The sequence below is a fragment of the Apis cerana genome, linkage group LG1, assembly GCF_029169275.1.
Source record: "Apis cerana isolate GH-2021 linkage group LG1, AcerK_1.0, whole genome shotgun sequence".
Taxonomy (NCBI): Eukaryota; Metazoa; Arthropoda; class Insecta; order Hymenoptera; family Apidae; genus Apis; species Apis cerana.
In genome coordinates, this window is record NC_083852.1 from 26028285 (window position 1) to 26049887 (window position 21603).

At 43.3% G+C, this 21603-nt stretch overlaps 1 protein-coding gene across 6 annotated transcripts in view; it reads left to right on the forward strand.

Moving 5' to 3' along the window:
- LOC107993953 (nucleolysin TIAR) overlaps nucleotides 1-21603 on the forward strand; it is a 455817-nt gene that overhangs the window by 262464 nt on the left and 171750 nt on the right. Inside the window, exon 1 of one of the 6 annotated variants that reach the window (XR_009833421.1) lies at nucleotides 6124-8104. The exons of the other annotated variants lie outside the window; for them this stretch is intronic. The gene's annotated coding sequence lies outside the window, so the exon portion shown is untranslated. Of the gene's footprint in view, nucleotides 1-6123; nucleotides 8105-21603 lie in introns of those variants that run through there. 6 annotated transcript variants of the gene reach the window in all.

The following is a 21603-nucleotide window of genomic DNA, read 5'->3' on the forward strand; positions in this document are numbered from 1 at the left end:
GCGCACTCTCGTCATCGTATTTCCCTGTTGTTCCCTGGGATTTTAGTTGAGGATAATGAGGAATCTTATCTAATATAATGGGTACAACCTGGCCTGTATCGATATCTTTGAGAGGAAACTTTTGTTGCTCGTTCTCCAACTGTTCTTATCTCCCCTCCTCCGTCGGTCGTCTTCTTGTTCTTCCTCTTCTTCTTCCTCCCCTTTGATGGAACCTTGTTGTATCGCTTTTCGATTGCGTTTCATCATTCCGTGAAATTCACAATTCAATTAGCCGTGACTGGGGAGGGAGGGGTATAAGCGAGCGGTATGAAAGAAATGGACGTATACAGCGTGCGTTTTCTTATGCTTATGGGGGAGGGGAGGGTGTGTGCGCATCGAGTATGGGAATATCGCGTTAAAACCGGTTAACGATTTCGTTGATTCGATTCTTGTTTTAATTCTCGGCGAATTGGAAATTAATTAACGGGGAGGGGGTGGTTAACTCGCGGCCAATGCTTGATTTACGATTTTCAGGGGAAAAAGTTGCGCGATCGCACGTCATCGTTCATATATTTATATTATATCTGTATATGGGATTGGTGCGTTTATGAATTCGTACATCGATATTTTATTATTTCGATATAATCTATAAAATATATTTTTATCGATCCATTTAATCCAGTATATTAAATTATCTTTCTTCGATTTCGATTTTATTTATATAAATAAAATTTCGAAAGATTGATTCGAAGAGGCGAGGGAAAAATCGGTCGAAAAAATTAAATCGTTAACTCGAGAATTACCTTAAATTATCGATTATTGCATAGATTCAAATTTGCTTAAAAAGCTAATTTATCTTCCATTCTATTCTCGATCGTATTCGAAAAACGAGCAATAAAATACGGTGGGACGGTAATTGATTGACCTTATTCTGATCCGAATCGAATCCTGATTCTGATTCCAGCTGACTAGAAACTTGATTGGTTTTCGCTCAGAGTAGAATCTAGATTGCCTCTAGCTCAAACTAAGCCTGATTGTTCACCGATCGCTAACTGCCAATCTCTATCCGATCGAATAAACCGAGTATGGATGGTATTTCCTACTCTTCCTCCACTTACACCACGTCGCGTATCGAACCTACGATGCGCTCCAGCCCACCTTATCGTTAACGAATGCAAATGAAAAAGCTTCGAAAGCTTCGAAAACGATTCCAAATCCCGTGCCCTAATGTAAAATTTGATTTTCGCCACCGAATAAATTCCGTGGAAGGGGGGAAGAGTTAAGAGTTCGCGAGGCGGATTATAGTATTTTGGCAGGCCGTTGCCAATAGCTGGCGGATTCCGCGGGGGTACGTACGCGTCACCACGTGTACGTACCCGCATCTCGGTTTGCCTCCTCCTTCCATCCGAGTCGACAACTGCTACGCCCACGATCACAAACGGAATTATTTATGAGTTTGAACATGAGCCAGAGCTTCTCCTCCGCAAGCCACTAAGACGGCGCTCCCCGACGCTGGTCGCATTCCCCGAATATCGGGACCAAGGCGTTGGGACCGAGGATGATCTTGCCACATTCTGGAATTTCATCATGATTCGACTTAAATTAAAGATGCATAACGATGCACACGGTTCGCATAACAACGGGGATAACCCCGTAAACGCTTCCTCGCTTTTACCCACCTCCCCTCCCTCCTTCTCCTACGCGTCTGTTTATACATTCCGAACGAATTATCTCTCCGTGCATCGTTTCTCTTTGGTCGTTTCTTTGGCCGACCGATAAATTAATCGTATGTACGATTTCGATGAATTCAAGTTTGCACGGGATATCGAGGATGGGTCAAGTAATTAAGATTAAAATTATTATCAAGTTAGTCGGATTCATTCAATCCTCCTCTCTCTCTCTCTCTCTCTCTCTCTCGCTATTCGTGGTTTCAATATTATATTACGTACGTATAGAAGAAATTCTTCGTTGAAATCAAGTTCTCGTCCTCCTTCGCGCAGGAGAATATATTTACAACGCGTTTAATGAATTATTTTTTTGCTTTCACATAAAATTTTATTTCTTGTTTCAACGCAACTACTCCACTCATCTGCATTTTGCGGTACAAACGCTGTAATAATTAAATACACGGTAAGAATATTTCAACATTTTCTCCCTCCTCCCTTATGTTTAATTCGTTCTACCGTTTCTCACGTTTGCATCATCATCCAGAAGTTCTACATATCTACAAAAAAATGTGGAGAACATAATTTATAGAAAAATCTTTGATAAAGTAAGCTGTTTCTAAAAAAGCGTGTATTTTAAATAACGTAAAACGGATATTCGAATCCTCCGCAAAAGAGGTGCATGCAAAGCCCTTTCGATGCTTTTGTAAATCCATTCTTTGAGAACGTTCGATCGCCAATTTTTCACTTTGTTATAAAAATTAATTTGCTCGAGCCGAGCAATTTTGCAAAATCACGGTGCGCAGCGGGACGGGTGGCGAAATATCTTCCTTGGTGGATTCCTTCCGGAAATATTACTATGCGGATTTTTCTTCGGCTGTTTTGAAGAGGAATGAAACGACGCGTTCCAATATAAAATTTCAACTATTAGTCGCACACGTGAATCGAAATCAGAGTAAACTTACGAAAGACTATTACATTTCCACGCAATTCATTCCTAACATTAAGCTCGAAACACGCCCTCGGATGAATTGCACGAAATTAAGCTTGCATCGGAAGAAGAAATAGTAATTGTAATCGAATATTTACTAGTATTACGATTACGACGTGGTTTCCGTGAGAAAATTTTATAACCGTTTTCGCGGTTAATAAAAGCTTCTTTGTTTGCATTATCCACGCTTCCTTTTTCCTGGAATGGAATACGATTGTTACGATTAGTATCGGGGTTTCGAACGATGGATTTTATACCCGGCGCTGTTTAATTCTTTCTTTTTCATCCCTTCAATTTCCTTTTAAAAACAGTAAAGAGGTAACGCAGTTGTAAGATGAGATGAGAGTTAAAATATTCATGAAATTTCTCATCGCAATTCAAGTTTCTCACCCCCTTTTTTTTTATTAAAAATTCGTAAAACATAGAACATTTTTTTAATTTTCAACCGTACGATTAATAAACCGTAAGAAATTCGAAAATATTGGACTTGAGAATCTTTGTAGAAGAGATCAACGAAAAAAAATTCTAATAATTTTATTCAAATACAAAGGGATAATTTTTACGTACGTTGAAACTGGGTTGGATTGCAATCCCATGATTTTTCGAATCAAAATTCCAAAGGAAAACTTAATTCAGAGCTTCTTTCCTTGCCCTGCATCAATGTTACCGAAAACAGGGGTGAAGTCCTTTCGGTATTCGAGCGGGGAGTAGCATTGCAATCACCCTAGTTCGATCTGCCACCAGTGAGCGGCGCCACTTAATGGATAAGTAGATACGGATAGTATTAGGTCAGACATGCCGCTCTCGACGAGAACTCATACGTCTGATTGGTTGTCCCGAAATCTCCATATCAAATCTAAATACGCGCACGACGAATAATTTGAAAAATTATGTAGATGTACATTTTACAAATTTTAGATTTCATGAAAAGCGCGAACAGTACTAGTATCGGGAAAAAAATAATAGTACGAAATTTTATATTTTAAACATAAACGATATTAAATATTGGAAATAATATCGAAGGTCGATAAAAATATTAAAATACGTAAATATCGAAATATTAAAAAAGTGTGGAAGAAATACGTATATATTTATATAAATTAAACTCACGCATTCAGAAATATGTTGCGTACGAGTGAAAAAATAATACGCGTGTCGTTGATAATAAAGCTTCGATTTTCAAGAGACTGAAAATTGCTTTCTATAATTAATTATTATACACATTCGTTAATGAATCGAGGTTATTAATAGAAGATAATAACGTTAATTACGGATTGCAGAATATAAAGGCTAATTAATCGAATATTTATACTACGCGTAAAAAACAATAAAACTAATGATTTTAATATTAATTGCTTCAAATTCTTCGTTAAATGTATTCATTGCTTATCGTTCAATGTTCGCATAGGAAAATATCCGAGGTATTTGATATATCGAGCTTTTGTTCCGTTTAAATGTTCGTTAATTTTTCGATGCACGGAAAAAATTATTTCCTCTTTTATACATTTGTATTAAATTTATGCGTTATAATCGGGGATTGGCCGAGTAATTAGAAAGAAATAAACGCGTTTCAACCATTTTTTATTAAAACTCTTTGTCAACCATGCACCTCCGAAATTTCCAAGTAATTTTTTTTCATGAAAATTTGTAACGTAATAAATTTGATAAATTAATTATATCGTTGCACGAAATATATATATATATATGCACCTATATAAAATACACATATACATATAGAAAGAAGTACCGAATATATTCTAATTTATCTGTTGTTTTATGTATTTCATGCATCTACACACGATTTCATTTAAATATGCATGCCGCTGTCTTAAATGGACGCGGAAGAATCCGACATTCCTTCTTGGCATACGATTGTAAGAAAGCCATTTGTTTCAAGGGTAGAGGTAGAGATCTCTCCCTTTGAAAGTAAATTTATTCTGGTAACAATATCCTCGGTCGAAAATTCTTGAAGAATATCGAAGATCCGACGATAAGATATTTTCCGCACAAAGGCAAACAGCTACAAACACTTGGAACGAGTGTCTGCCATCCTTAAAGGGGTAGATTGCTCGAGGATTCGGTAGCAGATTTCGCCACGGATCCGCGAAATCATCGTCGCTACGTAATCGTTTATACTTAAACTTCGGCCCTCGGGGTTCAAAGAATCTCCGACGGTTCTATCACTTATGCGGCAAACTTTTTAGACCGTATGCTTTACGAGACACTCGGTGCATAATTACTTTCCAAGAAACCAGAATCCTCCCTTTCAGAATCCTGAAAAACTCGAGGAATTATGAAAATTTCGTTACATCGCTGCCACGCTTGAAAGTTCATCGCAACTTGAATTCACAATCTCTCCCTCCCTCTCACCCTCTCTCTCTTTTGTATAATCGCTACCGTAATTAACGCGTTATCAAATTATTCGAACCAAGTATTCGAATAATACTCGCGAGAACGGAACGGTTATTAAATCCATTTTACAATGATTCCGTGGTGACGATACGTTTCTATTGAAAAGGCAAATAAATCGTCGCCAGTTGTGTATTTTCTTTTACCAAGAAGAACGTTCGCAAGCCCAAAAGTAATAGTCGATGCAACCATCAGATATGGAAATAGCGGTGCCAATCGCCGAAAGTTCAAACATCTATAGGGCGAATTCTCGTGTAGGAGCGAAGTGAATATTTTCAGGACATAATGCGAAATGTTTGCACAGCAGATGGCACTAAGCGAAACGTACTTCCTTCCAAGTCAAAACTCGAAAACTTTCCTGTACAGACGGTATCGATCATCATCGGCGATACGATAATTAACATGGCACAATTTACAGGTTCAAATGATTTTTCACCGTTCGATTAAAATTTCGCTACATTATAGATCGATAACGATCGCGTCATTTCGCATCAAGTTGTATCGTTGGCCGACACACGATATAATTCAATACCGTAAAATAAATATAATTTATCGGCTGTATCAATAGCAAATGTAGGTTACGTTAATTAGGGATTTATTAGAACAATAACGATCTTCGTGATAATCAATTTGCGGTTTAATGCGTGACGTTTATCGATACGACGCGATTTACGCGTGTCCCACGCGCTTCATTAAAATTTTACATCGCGTTACATCTTCCTTTATTTCGATTCGTCGAACAAAAAGTATCAAAAAAAAAAAAAAAAAACAATTACAAATTACATCTGTTTTATTCATCGTATATGTATATGAAAAGAATTAATTACAATAATCCAAACGAACTAAACTCAAGAGCAAAAGTACAACCGGTACTTAACTCCGCTTCGAAAAAGACGAAACGGAGGAAAAGAAAGAAAAAGAAAAAGAAAGGAAAAGAAAAATATTAAAATCCGGTAAAAATTGAAACGATCGAGTAACAAAAACGGCGAGGTTTCGTTTATTCGGGTTAGAGAGGGGCGAAGGAAACAATAAACGGAAGGTAAACGAGCGTGAAACGGGAGATGGAGAGGGAGTGCGGATAGAGAAGTGGTGCATGGGCCGGCGCATCGAGCCAACCCTTTCAGGTTGGCGGCGGCCGAGCGACTGGTGGCTCGCGTCTTAACTCGTGCGATTCCGCGGACGCTCGGGAACGCCGGCGCCTCTGGGCGTCGCGACGGCGGGCGTTCAGGGCTGGCAGGCTGGCAGGCAGGCAAAGGCAGGCGTCCCTTCGCGCTCTCCCCGCCAGACGAGTTCCGACTCTACGCTCGGCCGGACGTGACGTAACGCGCGCAGCGTGGAGAGCGTAGAGAACGTCGTCGCCGTCGTTCTAGTCCTCGTCGTCGTCGTCGTCGTCGTCCACGTAGCCCGTCGTCGTCGTGGTCGTCCTAGTCGTCGTTCTAGTCGCCGTTTACGTTGTCGTCCTTCTCGTTCCTATCTTGATCCCCTCTCTCTCTCTCTCTCTCTCTCTCCTCCACACGCAAACAGATATATACACTCACGCACATATATATATATATATACACACACAATATACACACGCCACCTTTCTCTCTTTCTCTCTTCCTCTCTCCTTCTCTCTCTCTCTCTCTTTCTCTCTCTCCCTCCGCGACGCAAACACCTGTGTTGTATCGTGCACGCCGCGATATCGAGGCCCGTCGTGACGTTCCCTCGTCGGGGATCAGTCGAGTGACAACGATAACAGCAGGACAATCTCCGCCGTCTCGTGTGGCACAGACGCGCCAGCACACCGCGTGTGCCGTTCACGCACCCGACACACTCTCCTCTCCTGCTTGTGAACGTAACAACAGTGCTCGCGGTTTTCTTGATTGGCACACTCTTGGCGGCGATTATTAGACGGGGCGGAGAGGAGGAAAGTGTGAGAAGTGAAGGGGAAGAGAAGGGGGAGGAGGAGAAGAAGAAGAAACTTGTTCGAGTGAGTGAGACGAGAAGAGGGAGGGGAAGTTGTTGGTGGCTCTTGATGTGGTGATTGATTCGTCGATCGAATCGTGGAATCGTAGAAGAATCGTAAGAGGAGAAAAGGAAACCTGGAGCCACGTGTGATTTTTTTCATTTTTTGGTCGCGTCGCTTCGGATGACCGGTACTCTCTTGGAGAGAGAAATTGCGCGAGGCGGACAGATAGATAGTTAGATAGACAGAGGATAAAGGAAGAGAGAGAGAGAGATTTTGGTGTCTCGAAGCGTCGTCGGAGATTGAACGGAGTATAAACGGAGAAGGTGAGAGGAGGTGGGAGAAAGTTTTCGAGGAAGATCGCGAGAGAGGAAGCAGATGTGAGGAGAGATATCGAGGCGAGGTAGCGTCGCGCGAGGCGAGGATGGTAAAGTAATGTGGCGAGGGGGAGGAGTTAGCGCGATCTTGGTGACGTCGCGATAAATAGACGCCGCGTAGACGGATGGTACGCGGTGACTTCTCCGAATTCTCCGTCCCCGTCCACGGCGATACACGGCGCGAAACACGGTGTTGACACCAGTTGGTTTCAAAATATTATTGCCGATCGAGGTAACAACATGCCACTCTCGACACGGGCCATAAGCGATTGATCCACGCTTAACCGCGATCACGCTTTCTCGGCCGTCTAAACGTGCGCGCAGCCTGCAACGTTTTCAATCGTCCGAAGACACGATATCGTCCCCTCGATCGAGAGCCGGGGAAGGAGGAGGAGGAGAAGGAGGAGGAGAAGGAGAAGGAGGTGGAGGAGGAAGAGGAGAAAGAAGGGGAAGCAGGAGGGTCGTAACGCCGTGGAAAATTCGGCGTAGCAGTGATCGTCGTTGAACGGATCATCACGTGACGGAACGGTAAGGAGGGACAACACGTTCGCCGTTCGGCGAAACGAGAACGGCCCGAAGATGCTGACCATGTCGACCTTGATGATGCCCACCACCATGACCACCATGACGAATCCCGGCCCTATACCGGCGCACAGCATGCCGCAGAAGATAGAACCGCCTAAGCTGACCGCAGCAGCTACGCTCACCCACACGGCAACAGCCGGCAACAAATCAGGTACCGCTTTATACTACAGATTTATGGCTTTGCACTATCGTTCGAGCCCGGCTCTAAGATAAATTTAACCGGTACATTGTGCCGCTCCGAGTATATGCTTCGTTGCCTCCTGTCAATCCGTGAACGATATACGTCGTTAAACTTACACCCCCTCCCCCTTCTACCCCTCCTGCTCCATTCGATTGCTCTTTTAAATCGCCAATTAACCAAATTATCCTATCCTTGATACGTACGACGAAGGGAAGGTTTCGCTCAACGTTTCGCCGACCCGAATCGTCACACATTCCGTGTCCTCTTTTCGTCCTTCCTATTGTCCAAAAATTGACAAGTTGGTGTGGGGAAGGGAAAAGAAGTACGAAGCGTTGTCGAGTGTCGTTCAACGACGAATTTCCACCAAGCGATTTCCCTTCGATCGATGTTTGATACACGCGAATTTACGTATTTCTCGTCAAGAAAATAAACGTAAACAGAAGGTCGAATTAATTTTCCGATCTACGAAGTTTCACATTTTGTGGAAATATTTCGTGGCGAGAATTTTCGTTCGAACGCGTTACCGGATCGAAGTCTATCGTACGACGAATACAACGTTTTCTAATCGTCTTTGTTTCTCTCGATGCGATACGATTCCTCTCTCTCTCTCTCTCTCTCTTCAATAATTTCCTCGACGCGGCTTTATAAGTATCGCGCGAAAGCAACGTGGTTGGACGATTTTTATTTCCGTTTTATCTCATACGTAACATTCCGATACTTTTGCCGCGAAACTACCGCAATTCTGTGTTCCAATTCCGGCGTCCATAAAAGAAGTGCTAACTTCTTGTAGGGTGCGCGAGGGGGCGGAAAGTTACGGGAGGGAGGATCGCAAGGCCGGCTGATCTGGATGTGACCCGCATAGAAATTGGAATATATATATATATATATATATATATATATGTGTGCCGGCTTTCTAAGATGCTCGTGAAAGTAATAACGTTGATCGCCAGGAATTAATTGCTCCCATTACGGATGTCGACTTTTCTCGATTAGCGTTCGTGACCGGCGCGCGACTCCGTCCCTCGACTGCTCGAGATCTACCACCAGCCCCGAGCAATTATCCCCCAGTAATTACCGGCTAATAAACATTTACCGTGAGCCTCGACGAAACGTTATAGCTCAATTAAAAATTTATAACTCGGCCACCGGCTTGACAAAAGCCGTGGAAAAACGGGGGGAGAGGGAGGGAAGAGAAAAAAAAAAAGGAAAAGAGGGAAAGAAGAAGAAAAAAGAAACGACATTGGCGCACAGCCAGGACTTTGTAGTCCCTACTCGAACGACATTCCTGCCAGAATCTTTCTTCGTTCCCCAGCGAAATCTCCTCGGCATCGTGCTTTAACGTTTGCGTATCGAAACCGTATCGCGTTCCATCGTGTCACGAGTGCCCTCTATTCCGTGCGGGAGGACCCCGTCTCGTATACGCGTGTGGACCCCGTTTCTCCCCTCGCGCAACGACGGCGGAACCCTCTCTCGTTCCAGAGAGATCGTTTCGTTTCGTGAACGCGTGTGTATCTCCTTTCCATCCGTCGAGGCGAGTAAACCGAATCCGTGGAGTGGATGTATCCGCGGATAGAGGGACACTTAACTTAGCACGTACCGGTGCTGTATCTGGATTACAATGGAAACCGTGGCTGTACGCAACACGATTGTTCCGTTTTCGATACGGATGCCTATCGAAGGTTGAATTCTCGTCGAATAGACGAGAAGAGTTGAAAAGTTGGTGGGATGGATCCTTTGGGATGGTAGATATTCAAGGGGTACACTCGAACCTTTATCCGTCGATTGGCTATGTACGTTTCTCTCTCTCTTTCGCTCGTTCATTGGATTTCTTTTTTCGAACGGTGTTTACTGTCGCACAGCCGCTCCAATTTTCTCGTTGTTGCTGTAAGTCGAGTACGGCAATTTCATCCGTGCGATCGCGACGAGGCTCTGATTACAAATTGCTCTCGCATTGATTTCGCATCGTGAAATTCACCTCGTTCCTTGACGGTTATTCGAAGTTGCTCGTTAAACCATACGATATATTTCTCTTATTTTTCTCCTTTTTCCTCTTTCTTTCTTTTTTCTTTCTTTCTTCTTTTTTAATCATGAAAAAAGGTTAAAATTATCGCGTACAGTGATTTCGAAAAATTAATCATTTTCTGATTCGTTTGTCAACCGCCTATCTCTCGCGACTCTCTTCGATACGATCGAGAATATTATGAAATTTCTCTGTAAGAAAATCGGAACCAACTTTCGAGATCGTATTTGATTATGTAATTTTGAAGTTTGAATACGCAAAGTTATCCCCGAAGCAATTTCCAGTTATTGACTATCTTTTATCCAAGATACATGATAATCGTTAAAGTTGTGCACCGTAACTAAAAATAGCCTCGATATTGTTGCAGCGAGGTAAAGGATCATTTGTCCGACATGATGTACAATAAAAGTTTAGAAAAGATACCGAGAAAAATCGGGGGAGACAATATATATATATATATATAGAAAGAGAGAAAAAGAGAGCTGGAGATTCGCAGTAAGAGGATATTCACTGGCTCCCTTTTTAAATTTACTTTCCTGTAAACGTTTGTTTACGTTTTCGAACGGAAGCATTAAACAATTCTGCCTGCTCTTCCAGAATCGACTGTTTCGAAAAGAAGCACCGGTACTTATTTGCCGATAATTTCTTTACAGATTTAAATTCCCTGTCTTCTTTATCAAACGTGTAACTTCGACGAAAAGATGTCCGTGCGATCGTCGATTCCATCACTTCTGTCACATCGTAGCGATCAATTTCTACGAATCATCGTGCCATCCCTTATCCGTACGAGCCAAGAAAAAAGAAATCAAACCAAAAAACCTAAAAAAAAAAAACGGAAAGAAGGGAGGAAAGGAAGAATAAATCGGCGAATAATGCGTGGCGCGACAAGCCGTTCAAAGGCGTGTTTATCCACGTATGTGTAATCCAGAGCGGCGGAATACGTAGAACTGCCAATAGGGCAATCCCTAGCCGTGCACACTTAGCACGTACTAACTGTAGTTACCGTTACATCGCGAGTGTACGTGTCGTGGGAGCGTAACAAGGGCGCAAGTCCCGGCATCGTGCCACTTCGCCACGTATACTACCTGCGTGGCATGCACGTTACCTACCTAGTACAAGTGGATGCGTGGAATTTATCGAAGACCACACCAGACGTCACGGCATTTGGCCTCGTATCGGGGACCCGACGTGGATCAATCCCGTTAATTACTTAAGGATTAGACACCAACTCGTCGACACCCTTCCAAATTCGAGCTTAACAAAATTCGCTCGACAACGCCGCTTCAATCGATTCGATTGTTTGGAATGTGTTGCCGATAATTTACACTTCAATGATATATATATATATATAGTTTATTAATCATATTTGAAGTCAAACATTTGAATAAAATATTTGATTACTAAAATATTCGAAGCTACTAAGATGAAGAGCGAACGGTGTCGAGAATTACGTGGATATAAAAGCGTTAAAGCCATTTACTCCTTTCCTTTTTTTTTTTTCTTTTCCGTTCACGAGATCGACCATTTAACGTGGCAGCGCACGCAACGTGCCGGATACGTGGACCAGCTTAGGAACAGGAATTTTCTTTCTTCGCTTCAGAGGTGTTGAGGCTACCTGTTTCCGCGGTAAAACGACTCGTGTCGGGATAACGAAGAGTGGTCCCAGAGTAGCGACGACACGGCGACGAGATGGGATTGTTCAATTATTTACAACCGATGGAGAGAGGAATATCAGAGAGGACTGAAGGTGTCTCTCTCTCCTTCTCTGATAGAAGAAGAAAATTAATTCTGTTTACCGGGCGTTTTGCCGGTTAAGGGAGAAGGAGGGAAAGTGTAAAGGATTCGTGTAAGCGCAAATTATTCCCTTTAGGTGGGTAGGAAATTTCGTTAAAACGCGACCTTCGCCAAAGAGTTTGTTATGGAACGCTTTCTTTCCTTCTTTCGCGAGGACACGCTAAGAATAAAGAATTTTATTATCTTTATTAATTTTAAACATCGACACAACGATCAGTATTGATCGAGCTCGATCGTTATATGGGGAAAGAGATGGAGACTCTTGTAAACTTGTAAGTTCGATCATTATTGTGTAATGCCGGCGAGGAGGAGTTGAAACGCGATCGAGGAACGTGGTAATGGTAATCGTGAATTTTGTTCCATTGTTGGAATTTTTGAATTTTATCTCGATCCCATAGAGAGAATAATTGGATTCAAGGGGGCGTGGTAATAACGTTAATAACGAGAGCAATAGAGACAGGGAGCGAAATTAAATCGAGAAATATCGCGAGTCACGAGTCGCGGGACACTGCAATGTACCAAGTATTATACCACCCCCGCGAAAGAAACCTATTTCAAGTTATTGATCCCATAAACTCTTGAAATTTATGAACGAGCCGCATTAACGATTCCTGCTAAAGTATCACTATCTACGGCTCTTAAACTCTGCAACGAGATTAACGAGCAACAAAGTTCGGACCAATCGTTTCGTTCGAACCAAGACACGGAGGAATTCGAGAAATTCGACTCCTCCTCCCTCCCTTCCCCTATTAACCCCTTCGATTTATCATTGTACGTACACGAGGGCCGTAGCATCTCGATGGCGTCTCGATTTTCGTTTCAGAAAAATTCGCCCCTTTTTGGGCAATTTTCTAAGATGGGGCAGAAGCCGGGAATGGAGGGAGGGGGTGGACGACGACGACGACGAGGACTACGACGAGGACGAAAGGACGGAGGCGATGGATGGCTTTAGCTTCGGTTTCCTGACGAGGTTACCGAAGTTTCGTCCGCAGATTCAATTTTAGTTGGCGCGCCAGGCCGCGCCACCGCCATCCGCGCCGCTGAACGCCACGTAGCTACCTCGTAAGGGGTGGTAACCAGCCAGTCTTTCTATATTCACCCTTCCATCCCCTCGGCCGTCGCCGGCCTCTTGCCAACGAGCCGCTTCGAGGCCACTTTATTCACCTCCGCGCTCAAGTTTCCGCGTTTTCCGCGCCTCCCTCCCCCTTCTAAACTACCACCCTATGCGTGCGTGCGCGTACCGCGGCCGCTTGGAACAGTGGCGTTCGCCAGTATAATAACGTAGCGACCCCCTCCTCCTCTCCTGTCAGATTTAAAAAGAGAAAAAGAAGAGGGAAGGAATTTTCTCTTGGAGAAAAGGCAGGAAGGGAATTGTATTATACGTATTCGATGATCGAAGAAAAAAGGGAATTCCGTTTGTACTCGACGCACGATTTGATACCTTCCAGTTACGGGTTCGCTCGTACGAATTTGATTATTAATTAATTACACCGGCCGTGTATAAAGTAACGTTCAATATTGAGCGTTGTGCGATCAGTGCCGGCGTTGTGTCGTAACAACTGTTGGCATTGTTAATTCTATGGATAATTGCCATTATTAATTGGTAGAAATTGCGCCGCTGTGCGGCGGCGGTATCGGATCGGGATCGGGAGAGCGCGTTTCGAAACGCGCTCTGTTATTTTCGTTCCGGCCAGAATATACGTACTTTCGAATTAATTGAACCTCGCGCTCCCGTTTATGATGAAATTTTTTTCCCCTCCCCATTTTCTCCCTCCACCTGTTTTTAGAATTATTCCTGGAACGCTTTTATCGAGATATTATTATACACAGAAGTGACAACGGTTTCACAACTTCCCCGGACCCATTTATGCTCGCCATTATTGCGTTTCATTCGTTGTAAAATTGATTTAACATTTATGAAATTTGAACGCGCGCGAAATATCCGATTCCGTAACCTCCGCAGATAGATGGATCGTTGGTCGAAAATTTTTCCACCAGGGAGAAATCCATCTTGACTCGACTATTAATTTCGAATATTTTTAAATAAATTATCGCGGCGGATGAAATCGGCAACCGGGATGAAACGTTGGAATCATTGATCAGGAAGCCAGAAAAAAAAGAGTGACCTTGTTGTAGTTATCACGATAATATCTAAAAATATCGTGACTACGTACTGTCGAGCTATAGTCGCAGGTGAGATTGTCAATATCCGCATACCACCAAGTAAAATCTTTAATACGACGTATAAGCGTAGCACAGTTACGGATAATAATAAAAAAAAAGAAGAGAAAAGGAGAAAGAAGAAAAACGAAATTGAACGATTTGCGCGTAAATTTCGAGGAATATTATAAAATATCCAAAAATACGGACATTTGTTTATTTATTTCGATGTAATTAAACAACTGTTAAATTATTTCGTTCCGAAGAAATTTTTGAACGCTTTTAATTATACGCGCGTATTATGTAACCCGATTTTTAAATCGATTTTAATTTGTTCGATTTACATTTCATTTCAACGTGCAAGAATTTCCCCTCCCCTCCCTCCCCGGGAAGGGAAGGGAGGCAAATTACGTCGAAAGTGAAACGAGATTGCAGATGGGATTTATAAAAATTTAAATGAGAAGAATCGTGACACGAGTAGTTGGAAAAGTATCCAGTTTCATTCAGAAATTATTATTTTGCGCACGCGTCGCGAACAAGACACCGTTTCAACACTTAAATACGTAACTTTCCAAGTACGGCCCTTCGTTGGAGCTGAAGGATTCTCTTCGTTACAACTTTTTACCCAAATGTAATAACCGATGTTTGAAATTTGAAATTTCGTATTAAGAAAATCTCCTTCTTCTTAAACACATGTTATTTCCGACTATCGTCAAATATATAAGGGGCAGGGGAAAACACTTTTGCATAAGTTTTCGCAAGAATTGTAAACACGAGGGAAACACATCGAACAAACATTTTCCAACGTTTTCCGCTCCTACCGTAGAATTCCGGTTACAACAATGCCAAACAAAAACACGCAAACACGAGCATTGTATCATGGCAACGGGGGGAGGAAAAAAAAAAATAGTAAAAAAGCAAACAATACACGAAACGCAGAAACGGAGTGGAATTCGGCGCAACAACAAATCTCGATCGAAATCGATGGGGGTCGAAAAAGGGAAAAACCGAAAAAAAAAAAAGGAAAACCGATTTACAACTAATTAACGATATTAACCGTAAGCTAGCATCGCGAACGAATTGTAAATCCATCTGCAAAATTGATTATCCGTATGTATATACAGAGGGTATGGAGAGAGCTGTATAGGTTGGAGAGTAGAGTCACTTGTTCGGGAACAACATTTACCGAGCTCGCGTAACGACTGATCCGTCTATTCCCAGCGGCAACGAAAACTCGTAAAACGGTACTTGGAAATTCGCTGCGCCAAGTTAAACTTGATGGAGACGAAGGGGTATGGCATGGCCGATATACCAATGTTGCAGCCCGGCCGCTGTTGTAACCCAGCCAGTCGTACCGGCTCCCTCCCCCCGTATTGGCGGACCCAGAGGACCGAACGAGCTGCCGTTCGTAGGCGAGCGTGGTCGGTCCGTCGGTTAACCGGCTGGGTTGCAGGGCGAGGAGCGGACCCTCTTTCTCTCTCTGTGCGTGTGTGTGTGTGCGAGGAAGCGAGGGGACACCTAGGTGGGTACGCGAGAGAGGGTGAAACGATATTGTTTTGGCCGAGAATGAGCCCTCGGTCGATGCTTAGGACAGCATTTCCGTGGTAAAAACCGTACGAGCGTATCAAACGGTCACGTACATACCTCCCCTGTCGCTCTTCCAATACGGTGCGCGCCATACGGACGGATAGGATAGGAGAAAGGGAGGGGGACGAGAAAGGGGATGGGGAGATGGCGAGATGCGGCACAGAGGGGAGGGCACAAAGATATTCGGCTGCGGACAGAAATATTGGGACGATATCTAAGAGGTTGGGTGGGCAGGATATAAGGGTGGGTGCACCGACGACGACGACGACTACGACTACGGCTACGACGACGCCAAGATACGTCGAGGGAACGAAACATCACGGAAGTGGACGACGCACGAGGATCCGAGAGATCCTCCTCGAATACCAACCAGCCCCCTTCCGTTCTTCTTCTATCTTATGCTTTCGCATAGGGGTATGGAGGAAGGGGGGAGAGGGCGATGGAAGTCTGGTGGTGGATTACACGTGGAAAACCGCATGGATTTGCGTGCAGTTGGCCGGCTGCCTTGACTGGCGGAGAGCAAAATCTGACCCCCTTTCGGGGGCGACGGATAAATCTAAAATTTGGCATGAGAAGGAGTCAGCCATGAAAGACGATTCCGTAAGAAAAAGTCCCTAACCCGTTAGTTCCCGATCGACAACAGACGTGGGATCGCTTTTCCGATGAGGAGGAAGGGGGAGGGGGGAAAGGAAGAGAGGAAAAAAAGGGGGGGAAAAAATGTCTGCTCGTTGCTCGCAAATTTTCTTTCCTCTCCTCTCCACTCGTCGTTGCTTCCGATCCGAGATAATGGAAGCTTCTTGCGCATTGTGTATTATATATTTCAAACGGGGCACGATGAATTGCGTGCCCGACGCGAAATACACGAGAATCGTGTATCAAAACGAATGATCGCGAGACGATATATCTCGGGAAAATTGTTATTTCACACTTGGGGAAATTATTGAAATTTTTATTTTCACTTCGCTGTGGGAGTTGACCATGGGACGGGAAGGGGAAGTTTTGGCTTGGAAAGTTTTCCGATCGTGGAAATAATATGTAATAGATAAAAGATGGTTTGAAAGACGCTCTCTTTAGCCCTATTTCACTTTAAATTTAGCATATATAACGGTAATTAAATCATTTGATCCATTTATAAGGTCGTATTAAAAATTCTGATACCTTAAACTTTGTTATTGTTCAAAGCTAAAAGTGCATTAAGCTAGTAATCGGATTCTTAATGGTGAGGTCACACAAGGGGTTTCTCTTCTGTTTAACTTTATGAATGGGCGAAAAACGCTGAATAGAAAAAAGGGATATTATTCTTCCTTCTTCTTTTTCTCTTCCTCCTTTTTTCTTTCACGTTTCTCTTTTTTTTTATTCCGATCTATATTAATATATATATTTATCGAGAAGAAAAAAAATTTAATCGCTACGTAACTATTCGCTGAATAATTAACATGGAATTTATGGAGCGAACGACCGAGGAAATTATCGTAAGATAAATTAATCATTAAGTTGAAACAATATTATTTCCCATGATACACGGTGTAAATATTTTATTTTGAAACATCATCGCGCGTTGAAAAACTACGCGAATCGCTCGCAAGAAAAAAATAACAATGGGGCGACGTTTCAAATCCATTATTTATCTTTCCACCTGCAAATGCTGGCTGAAAGCTTTCTCGCCGAATATAAATTTAAATTAAAATTATCCCGTCGAGATAAAGAAAAAAAAAAAAATTATCGCGAAATACCCGATTCGCGCCTCGCTTTTAACATTCCTCGAATCGAGTCCCGATTTTCCTCGTGCCGATGCTTCCCCTCTTTCAACCCTCGAACAAATTTTAGAACAAATCGTAAACGCAAGAGCCCAAATCAATCGACGATATAATTCAGCAAGCGGCAAATGTCAAAACGTTGTAGCGCGCCGTCCAAATAGAGATGTCAACCGTTCGGTCGGCCGACTGACGATGTATCCGGCTCTATACCGATCTATCTATACTCCATCCATCCTACCTCCTACCTCTATAAAGTAGCAGTTGTAAGCCGGATGCGGAAATCGTGTTCCCTTACTGGGTCGAGTTCTCGCGCCTCGAGATGCACGATCCATCGTAAATCGTGCCGGTTCGACACCGGTTACAGGGATGATATAGAGTAATAATAAAGTTGGCCAATGTTAATTTATTAGAAATCACGCGAGATATGGCCGAGTTCCCCTGTTCCCCTGAATTATGGAAAAAGGTGTCGTATACGTGATCGATCGATGCGACGTAATAAACGCGATTCCGCGTTAAATTTTGTTTTTTTTTTTTTCTTTTGTTTCGTTTCGAGATCACGGTCGTTGCGTTGTGGAATCGATGTAATTCGAAAGCGATAGCTAATTCACGGTTTAGCATGTAAATTAGGATTCCCTGTTAATTTTATCGGGAATTTGCGAAAGATTCGCTTAATGGAATTTCGTTACTGCTCGATCGAAAACATTAATAATTATCAGGTTGGCCAGGTTCATTAAAACCGCGTTTCTATTAATCGATCGGCGTCGAATCGCGCGTCGCAATCGAAATAAGCGTTTAATAACGCAGGGACGGGGCTCGCTCGGGAAACGGAATTTAATTCGACGCTTTTGTTACAAGCGTCGTCAAGCGATTTTGTCATAGCGTCGCGTCGGCCGCCCGAACGTCTGAAACTTTGGCCGTCTATATTATTTTCAGACTTTTCAAGGGTTTTATACATAGAACGAATTCTATTATGGGCTCGAAAATTACTTGTACCGTGAAATTCGCCTTAATCAGATCGTGTCGCGTGGCGAGAGAGGGTCGTTTGAAAAGACAAGCGTGGACACCGTTCCTCTCCTCCGAGCACATTGCTCCCCCTCCTTCCCCAAGTTCAAATTTGCGGTCATTAGGCACGCTCACGTGTCACCGTTTTTCGTCTTCGTTACAAACCGTCCGTTATTTCGACGGAATAACAGAGGAAAATCAGGTTTTCGCTCGTAAAAATCTCGTAAAAATCAATGAAAATTTCTCTTCGACCTCTCCCCCCCTTAATACAATATCGATATAAAAATGAATTCTCCTCCTCTTCGTTCGTTCGTATTCTAAAAAGTTGCACCCTTTCGAGCCAATCTCATTAGACCAACGATCGAATAATAAGAGAGGGGACTTTCTTTTTCTTTTCTTTTTCCTTTTTTTTCCTTCGCTTTTTAACCTCGTATCAACCACGTATACGAGGTATATCGGGCTCATCGACGTAATTTTCTTTCTTTCGCCAACTTTTTCTTTTTTTTTTTTTTTTGTATCGAGTACAAAGATCGAGTACAATATGGATGATCGCAACAGGCGACGGATATTGCACTCGCTGTAGCAACGGCCAAAGTGGTTGCTCGCATTAAGTGCGTTTCACGCTTGTGGATTTAAGAGAGCAGCGGGAGGAAGGGGGAGAGAGGGGGAGGGATAGGTAGGCTGATCAATATGCTAATATTTTGATGCTTCCACTCCGCTCCGTGAATTGAATTACGGCCGAACGAACGAAGATAGATGGAGGGGCGCGCGCGAACAGGGAGGCACGAAGAAAAGGGACGAGAGGGGACGGTTTCTTTCGGGATTAGCTGTTGTTGTACACGATTGGAAGAAGGGGGCGTAATTAACGTCCCTGTGTAACGCGAGCAACCACGAATGAATTCGTACGCGTCATCGTTGACCGATATCCTCTCCAAATTAATTCGATGAAATTTGTTATTAAGACGCAACCAATGCGCTTTCCTCCCGTTTCTTCGAGAGAGACGACTCTATTTCGAGAAGAGTCTCGTGTAAAAATTTTACCACGAAATTTCGAGATTCTTCTTCAAACATTTGGGCTTGATTTTAAACATTTAGAAAGGGAATAAAGCCCTCCGTTCAAGCGACTTTTACGTACATGGTATGGTTACGTTACATCGGTGCAATTGTCGCTGAAATTAACAGCGAAATGATTCAAAAAGATTTCGAAGGTGTTTAATGGAACCTTGGCTTGGAATTATCAATTTTTTTGCGCGTTTAGGCTCGTTGCGCGTGTGATAGATTATTTTTTATCCGACTTATTCAAAACAAGCGGCGAGGAGGCGGAATTCTGTCGAATTCGCCGATAGGTTAACGAGGAAAGTTTGTTCGCGTATTTATTACTCTCCCCGGGCTACTATCTTAATGCCACGTCATGCGGCGGATCCTGCCGCGTGAAACAGTACCCTTCTCCCAATCTCACCCCTTTCGTCCAGTTTATCCGCGTACTTTTTCGTACGACTCTATCGAGAAACTTCCTGTCTCGTTCAACTTCCGCCCATTTACCGTCAGACCGGGGAGAAAAAATTTATGCGTTTTAAAGGAACGGACGATCGACGAAAGAAAAGGTAAAAAACAAAAAATGAAATCGCAAATGTAAATTAAGAAAGGACGAGATTGTGTATCTTAAGTAGCTGGTGGAATTGTATTAATTACACGATGTATAAGAATTATGTAATTTATACGGATGAAACTAGTGCGAAGAAAAGGATGGAGCTATGTATCGCGTACGTGATTCCTTTGTCTCGAAGGACCCGTGTCGACCATTACTTACAACAGTGTAGCCGGTGCTGTTGCACTTGCCACGTGTAACCAAGGTTTTTTTCCTCGACACGTGTCTCCTCGCTCTTATTACACATATATTTTCCTCGTCACGCGAAATCTTTTCTAAATATTAGCAAAATTAAAACTATCTAAACAACGGTACGAGTCCATTTATCGGTATCTTCGTATCATACTTTCCGACCGCTTTAAAGCTGAAAATACCAATCTTAATGCGATGTCCTCGAATGATCGAGAGATCAGAAAGGATTACAACCGCTCTGCAGAATTCGAATTTCAAGGTTTCGCTCGGTTATCAGACTTTGGCTCCCCGAAAACAATAACCGTAATAATGTAACCGGATGTTCCGGATAATTTCGATCTGCCGATCGGGAAAGGCGGGTTAGTAAGGTTAGTTGAGGGGAACAGTGAAACGAGAGTTGTGCCGCGTTCCTATCCAGATATCTTCTGGTTTCCGCGAAGCTGGCGGAATGTCGCCGTGAAAGATAATTCCCTCCTGCGAGAACTCGTGTCACCACTTGTTCGCCTCTCCTCTTTTCAATTAGAGATTCTTTTCTTACCGTTGCCGACTTCCTCTCGACATTCTTCCCCTGTATTTATTTCTCTCCTCCTTTGATATCCGATCCTGGAGGCTAGTTCGAATGCAAAAGAAAAAGAAAGAAAAGGAAAAGAGGATCGTTTACAAAGAATACAAGTTCTTTACGACGCTTTCACTCAGTGCCCGACACTAGCTTATCCAAAAATATTGCGTCGTTCGACGCCTGCCGATCGAGGGCTCGGATATCGAAAATCGGATATTCTTTTTCGCAAGAAACGAATTAATCGGAGCGCTTCCTTTCAAAGGGGACGTTAAACGCTTTAAACGCTTAAATCGGTGTGTATAAATCGGGGCGTGGCGAAACGTCGAAACGAAGGGGGCTTCTCGCGATAAGGAGGGAGGGGGTGGACGATCCTCGTCCGCTTTTTACCAGGGTTTTACCACTTTTCCATTACTGGCCGGTCGAGGAGCGTCAAGTTGGAAAGGGGGTGACGGTGACTAATTGTCGCAAAGGCGATCATGATATGCCCCCGCTCGTAAATCTGATTGGCTTCGCTCCCCGACTTCCAATGCAATCTCTCCTCCACGATCTCTCCTCCTTGCTTCCCTCCCCACGCCCGATTTTTAGATTTCTCTCTAGGAATGGCGCGCGGTTTCTGCGAACCACCGGTCCGCCGATGGTGATATGAACGGGGGCAGCTTTGCGAAAGCGGATCCCGATCCCGAGATTTTTATCGTCCCTACTCGAGGAATTGGGAAGAAGAACGAAAGAAACGAACGAGTGGAGGTGATG